This window comes from Dendronephthya gigantea, unplaced genomic scaffold (assembly GCF_004324835.1).
Source record: "Dendronephthya gigantea isolate DGI-Jeju-01 unplaced genomic scaffold, DenGig_1.0 000083F, whole genome shotgun sequence".
Taxonomy (NCBI): Eukaryota; Metazoa; Cnidaria; class Anthozoa; order Malacalcyonacea; family Nephtheidae; genus Dendronephthya; species Dendronephthya gigantea.
Genome location: NW_021163093.1, coordinates 699,246 through 706,775, shown reverse-complemented (window position 1 = coordinate 706,775; position 7,530 = coordinate 699,246).

Below are 7,530 nucleotides of genomic sequence, written 5' to 3'. Positions count from 1 at the left end.
CGAGTTACAGTACCACGAACGTATGGCAACTCGTTATCAGCAAATGCAGTTTTTTAAAAAAGCGATACAACAGACACCTTACATTTCTAGCATTTGTTTGAGTGTGCACGAATGAAATAGCCTGAAAACGAGCTGGCGGTTGTCGCTGATGATGTAAGAATTGTAGGAAGCAAACATTGTAAGTGTTAAAGTCTTAAACAAGAACAGAGCTATATCTGAGACATACCAGTGAACTCTATACATATATGGAAGGCTAGCTCCAGTTCAAAGTGTGAAGCCAAACATGGCGGATCATTAAGGCTGCTTGGGTACCGAACCAGTTCTTCACGAAGCGTAAAATGTGCGAAGCGCGCGTGGAAATTAAAAACACGAATTATAAAACTATGACGAAAATTTTTTTTAAAATACAAAGTTTTTAAAATACAAAGTTTTTAAAAATGACTACATACAATTTGTTACAACCTTACCTGGCAATGTTATTCTTTCTAGATAGGTAATTTATGGCCTATATTTCTGTTGTGTTTACAAAACTGACCGAGTTCCACTCCTACACGTTGCCACCATATTGAATTTAACCGCTCGTGTGTGGAGGTCTGGTTCGGTACCCAAGCAGCCTTCATGATTCGCCATGTTTGGCTTCACTTTTAGATTACGCAATGTACTAGAGCGAGCATTCCATATATATATAGAGTTCACTGAGACATACGCGTTGACACAGAGTACACTATGAAATCTGTTTTTGCGTTGAATGCTTTCTATTGGTATATGATTACTATTTTAGATTACTATCCTATATTCATTGTATTCAAGCCGTAATCTCACTGTGCCAGTCCTGAATGCATGCTTTTGAAGTTTGACATCTAAAACGACAACACGGTTTACCTAATGAAGTTTTCTATTTCTTCCAAACTGAAAACTGAAAGAATAAACAATATACGGCTAGGGGAAATATATCACACTGGGCAAACAACATCGAACAAATTAATTGAACATGACCATGCACCATGAAAAGGATGCAAATCTCGCGAGATATAACAGCTCAGCATAAATTATATTTAAATGTTATAGTATCTCGTGCAATATATTAAAGCATAGATTTTGTTTGCTCACTTCAATGTCCAGACCTAAAATGTATACGTACCATACAAACCTGCTTAATCCTCGTGTTCTACGATACTTTCTTCCCACATTATACTATATAGGATGTGCACTAAAGCCTGTTTTTTATCGCAATTTTTTATCGGAATGTCGTTTGTTATGTAGTGAAGCATAACATTCTTTATCCGTCAGGGAAAATTCACTTCATCCAAGCTACGTTCACACGACCAAGCTATGTTCAACCAAGCTATGTTCACACGGTAAAAATGGATGAACTTGGAGTGGTTCTACGTATTCATATACGAGATACCGGTCATTCGAGGAAAAGTTCACTCGGTCCCGTGTGAACTATAGCCTCACGGTGGCGCTGACTATAAGAGTATAGGTTAATGTTTAGCTGGTTAACAACGGTTCAATGCTAGATTGTTTTCAAAATACAACCTTTTGTTGAATTGACATGTCGGTATAGACTAATACAAAAGCAAGATTTTAGGACTTCTCTATTTAATACATATTTTCCCCTGTATAAGTACTTACGTAAAATTATACTGGATAAATATACGATTTGCTATCCAATGTCAATGAGAAATACAGCAAATGCCTAGTCTTTCCCACTTTCGTATTCCGCATTTATTTATTTTATTACATTTGTCATATGCAGTGTTTTTTTTGCTTTGATTTCCACGGGTATAGCTGCAATATATGAATGAATATATGTTTAATGTCAGTGCATTTTAATATCCCTGTCATGTTTTGTTGGCATTTGCCATCCAACTGTCAATCAAGATTCTGTGTGTCATCATTTTGTCGTCATGGAGCAAAGGTTATTTCGCAACTCAGATCGAGTGAATTTTTTTTTCGCGAATGAATGCCGTCGTTTGTTAGCCGCATGAAAAGGTAAAATCTCCCCGATCTTAGCCGTTTGCCCGTGGGCATCGGTAATATTATAACAACCAATGTATTTGGAGCCGAGTTAGGCATCACTGGGAATCGGACAAGCATTAGCAATCCAGGTCAATCCTATAACATATATTTTGGTTCATTGCATAGCCTGGCAGGTATATAAGGCGTATCCTAGAAATTTAGGCAGAATCTGTTAAATACATTTTAAACAAGAATAACAAGATGTCGTTTTAGTTTGTACTCTTTATAATTATCAACGCATGTCTCATCTATAAATCTCCTGGACCATACCTTTGTCCGGTTTCGTCTTATTCTCCTCTTCTCCTTTAGTTCCGTTAATTACTTTCCCTTTTGTTACTTTTCTCTTCTTTTTAGCCTTTGGCGTGCTTTTGTATTCCGCAAGTGTGACACATCATTCTGTCCTCAGCTTTAGAGACAACTTCTTTGTAATTCCCAGGATTAATATTTTATTTAGCATCTCAATGACCTAAATATCTCAATGACAGCACTACATTCATCATTTATGTGACACCGTAACACATCACTCAATTCAAGAGATTGAAGAGAACCCCTATGCACATGCCTTTCTAGCCAAATCGGACTATTTTTCATGCAAATAACAAGGCTTACATATTCAAGCTTTATCACTACTCTCATTACTTTTTAGAAAGAACCGAGCCACGCTTGTATAACTCCCAGGTTGTTCCATTTGCTTTTCCCTAATTGTATTGATGTAAGTACTCTTCTGTTTGACATTCTTTTATTGCACGGTCAGTAAAATGGAAATTTTTACTTGATCACGTGATCAAAAGCAGCAACCAAAAAGGTAAAACATATCACACCTTTTTGAATTGTTGTTTGTATTGTTCGCTGACGTTTTAAACCTGATCCTTAGAAACGGCTGCATTATAATAGGCTGAACAGAGAACTTATATAATCATATAAGTACACTGGATTAGCTTCGTATTAATCTAAAATTAGACCAATACGAATTCGATAGTAATTTATCCGCTGGCAGCGCGTAGACCATGCTAATTGCATTTTGATACTTTCATTGCAACGCTTCAAATAAAGCCATCTCTGCATCTTCCGCAGCTGTTAAGGTGGTCTTATACAATAATATAAACTCTTTATTACATCTTTTTGAGGTCCACTTTTTCTCGAGCAAGCGAGGTTAATAAAGTTTATTATATGACATAAGTTTATTATATGAAACGAGTTAATTATATGGCATAAGGCATGCATTTGCACTTGAAACAAACAAGAGATGCACGTATTTGTATTAGTAGACTGGTACGCATTTGATAAAATCAAAAATAACATAAATTATTGCATTATTATTGAGTTTACCCTAAAACGGTCTGGAGACATCTTATTAATTTTAAAAAGCAATTAGCATTTATTTGGGCCTCTTTCTTTCAGAATTGCTCCGTTTTTCATCTCGTAATGGGTCGCCGGTACCGCAGGACCATCACGGGAAATTAAAATTCTTCTCAGCTAATCACTGAGCTCCATTTCACGGGAAGTGACGCTTGCCATATAATAGAAAAGATTTATCACTTTTCAATAATTCACAATACGCAAAAAATTTTCAATCGAAACCTAAATCAAAGAAACCCTGGGTGAGGTTGAACCCAAATTTCTTTACTATCAAAAATTCACCGCTTTGCTATACATTTTGCTGGTTAAACGCTTTTTTGACTCAGAATAACTCAGATACCACCATTGCCAGAAGGGGTCAACCCATGAGAAACCATGCACTTATATTAACCATGCATGCAATACTCTAATTAGTATACCTACAGTATGTCCCTTCATTAGCTCCCACTTGTACACCTGTCTCGTCGTCGATCATCTGATCCTGCCAAGATCCATCGTCATCTCATCCATCGTCATCAGATCCTCAAAAGAAATTGGCCCAAGTGACCATCAATGACTCCCTGTGATTGGTTTGCATCGCCGCACTGCCAGCTGATCCGAGATGATGACGTGTAAAGACCCGTTTACATTTGCAAATGCAATTTTTGGTGCGATTTAATTTTGTGTGCTATTTTATTATTTGGTAGATGTGAATAAGTGGCTTGTTGCGAAGTCCCTGTTGTATAAGATATCTTATTTTAACATTCGCAACCAATTCACTTGTTCACATGTATCAAAAGAAGAAAATCGCACACGAAAAAAGGCCTTAAGGCGACAAATTATACGTGAAAGGAGTCGTTTGTCCACTATCTTTCTCTAAATAATAGTATAATGGGCGCAAATTAAAATATCAAAATATAAGAATTAATAAAAAGTTTTGTGTACAGGATATGAAGGAAATGATAATTTATATTCAAGTTCTGGTTTCTGATTGGCTTATTTTTGTACCGAAATCATCTGGCGTCACACAGGTTAATAATATTTAGCCAACAATTGCGCCAATTTTTCTACGCTGATCGTCTCATTTTGTTGCTGTAATCGTACCTTTAAATTTACGACTGTTTTACAAGCATAATCGGTTAGACTTAAAACTCTTTCGGCGGATCTTAAAGTTCAGTGTTATTCAATAACGAGTTGTTCTTTAATAACAAATTATTTTCAAATCATTTGATAATATTCAATTCAAATATTCATTTCATTCTTAATATTAGTTTCATTCATAATATTCATTTCAAATATTGTCTGTATCTAATGTGATATAAGAACCGCCAAAATAGACGAAAAACTTTCCGACGATCCGACCTTCGTCAGAAAAGCGCATGATTTAAGCCTTTTTTCTCGTAGAGGTCGAATATTTAAATAAACGGCATTTTAAATAAAACGAGGTAATGATTTATTTGGCTGAAATATTGTTAAGCAGAACGTCTTTTTTATACCTTAAAATAATGTATACCAATTTCGTCCTTCATAGGGACAACTCAGTTTTTTCATAAAATCACTCATTTAATCACACGTCACTTCAACGTAAACGCACGTCGCCGTTCACTGAAAAATCTGCTTGGTGATTATTGCGTAATATATTATTGCGTATAATGCGACATCGCTTGTTAAATTAAGTCGCTTATAATCATTTATAAAATTTAACGTATTTTAATTATATTTCTGAAAATGCGCTGTTTAAATATATTCTAGTGCCAACCCTGTTGCTCTTCGATGCAAAGTAAAATATGCTTCTTTCCAGATGGCAATCGTTTTACCAAAATTACTTGTGATTGAACTTTTAGATTTGTAATCGCCAACAGATGTTCATGCCTTTAATAGTTTTCATTCCCTCTGTGCGTAAAATTTTGTTTTTCCAGTAAAATATCAAACAGTTAAAAGTGCCGTTCATTGAGCACACGGTTTGAGCCCAGACTCCGAAAAGTAGTGCATCATCGAAAGCAGACATCTCATTTTCTTTCGTGTTCATCCTTAGTATAATGTAAACAAACGCCGGAATGGACAGTGCCAAGAAGCAAACCACTGCAAGCAAGCAACTGGATATATTCTTTGAAATAAATGTACTCCTCGTGTCTGGTGATATTCCTCTGTTTCCACGACGTTTCGCGTGCACTATCGCAAACAACTTGCCGTTTACGAATAGAATCGGTGGAGCGAAAATGGAAAAAAAGCTAAGAAGCAAAACTTGATACGAAATTACAAGGTTCAGAAACATCAGCAATAAAACTAACTCGACAGAAATCAGTACCGCAAGAAGAGTTAAAAGTTTTCCCTTCGTTACAGAGGTTTGGTGACAAATGGGATGATAAGTCGCCAAATATCGATCGAAACTCAATACCAAAAGGACGAGCAAGGAAAATCCGAGGAGAGCAGATGTTAGTCTAATGGTATTGTGTACCGAGGTAACGCGACTTGCATTCTCATCTCCAGTCAGCCAAAATATTACAACGTAGGCAATCGCTGAATGATTAATTGTGACCGAAAACAAATCGAAACAGGACAAAACCATGATCATGAAATAACACAATTTCTTTCGAAGCTGGGCTGATCTCAAGAAACTGATTATCACCAAGGCATTTAAACATATTCCCGAGAGAAGGAAACACACATTCGCAACAAACAGGAGTATGAAATTTATTGAATATCGGAACTCCATCATGAAGCCAGACCGGTTTTTAGATGAACTGCATATGCCTCTGCAGAAAAACAAGATGATGCATCATTATTATAAATGGATAGCGAAAATTATTACAAATGGATAGTGAAAATTATTATAAATGAATAGTGAATATTATTATAAATGAAAAGTTCATAAACACAGGAATCCGGACCTATCAATCCTACCACAATCAATTTCCGGTGAAGGGCTCTTTGACTTTAATCAGTTACGATGCATGCATGGAGTAATCGATTTACATGATAAATGATTTCAAACCAACCTTACAGCTCTTAGGTATAGCGGTATAGGTTCTTTACAGACACACACGCACACGTAGGACCCAACTTATATTAATTCTATTCAAATCATTTTACTGTGAATGACTGATATTAGATAGATCGATAATATTTAGATACCTCGACGACCTAATGTGTATTTTATATTGTAGAGGTGACGTCAGTAATGCAAACAACGCTTGCTCATAATTTCAACTGTTGAATCAGTAGCTTGTATTTCTTAAAATATGACCTAAACCAACATCATATTCAATACAATTTTAGTTTGCAGTACTTCGAAATGAATGCGGACTAGCTCTGTGTCTAGAAAATCCGAAACACGCCAAATATAACCACTTTTATATCAGCGGATCTGAAATTGTTATAAGCAGAACAGATGCGTAAATACAGCTGTACATTATACATACTAATATAGCCGAATTAATTTCAATTGAGACTTCAACATTTACGAACATGCATCGCTTCCAGAAAACGTGAAGGTTGTAGAAGCATACAGCTAGGTTTGGTTTGCCAATTGAACACCTGATTGAAGCAAGGTGTGAGCGATTATGTGCTTTTTATCGTCAGTATCGACTGTTCAACTTGGAAATACCGCCCGATCGCTGAGTTCCTTATTGCCATTATGACGAAAAATTTGGTACGACACACAATATATGAGGCAAGACATGAAAAGCGCATATCTAATTTGACTCCCTCACACAGTCGCAAGGCGAGAAATATATAAGAAAAACACGACTTACCCGTCCATCCGACTTTTATATTCTCTCAACAAATTTGTATAATGTTTTTAAGTCTCGTTTTATAGAACAGCGTTCAAACAATCACAAGAAGGCAAAATAAGACGTATTTTGATTGGGCAAACTGGTTCCAAATGTCATTGAAGCTGTACGACAACAAACAGTGATATCTGTCATATTTATTGACATTATGCCTGGCTCCATGACAAGTTTACTTTGACAACCATAACAACCGTTTTCTTGTCTGCAAGTCGTCAGAATTGGTCATTTGTGTCCGAAGAACTCACTTATCTGTTTATTTTGATCGCCAATTAATATACCCTAGATATTCTTGAGAGAGATCTGAACTTCTACTATTATTACTATTTACTGGGGCTACCGTAGGTAGAGCGAGTTAAAAAATGGGCTCGTTTTTCCT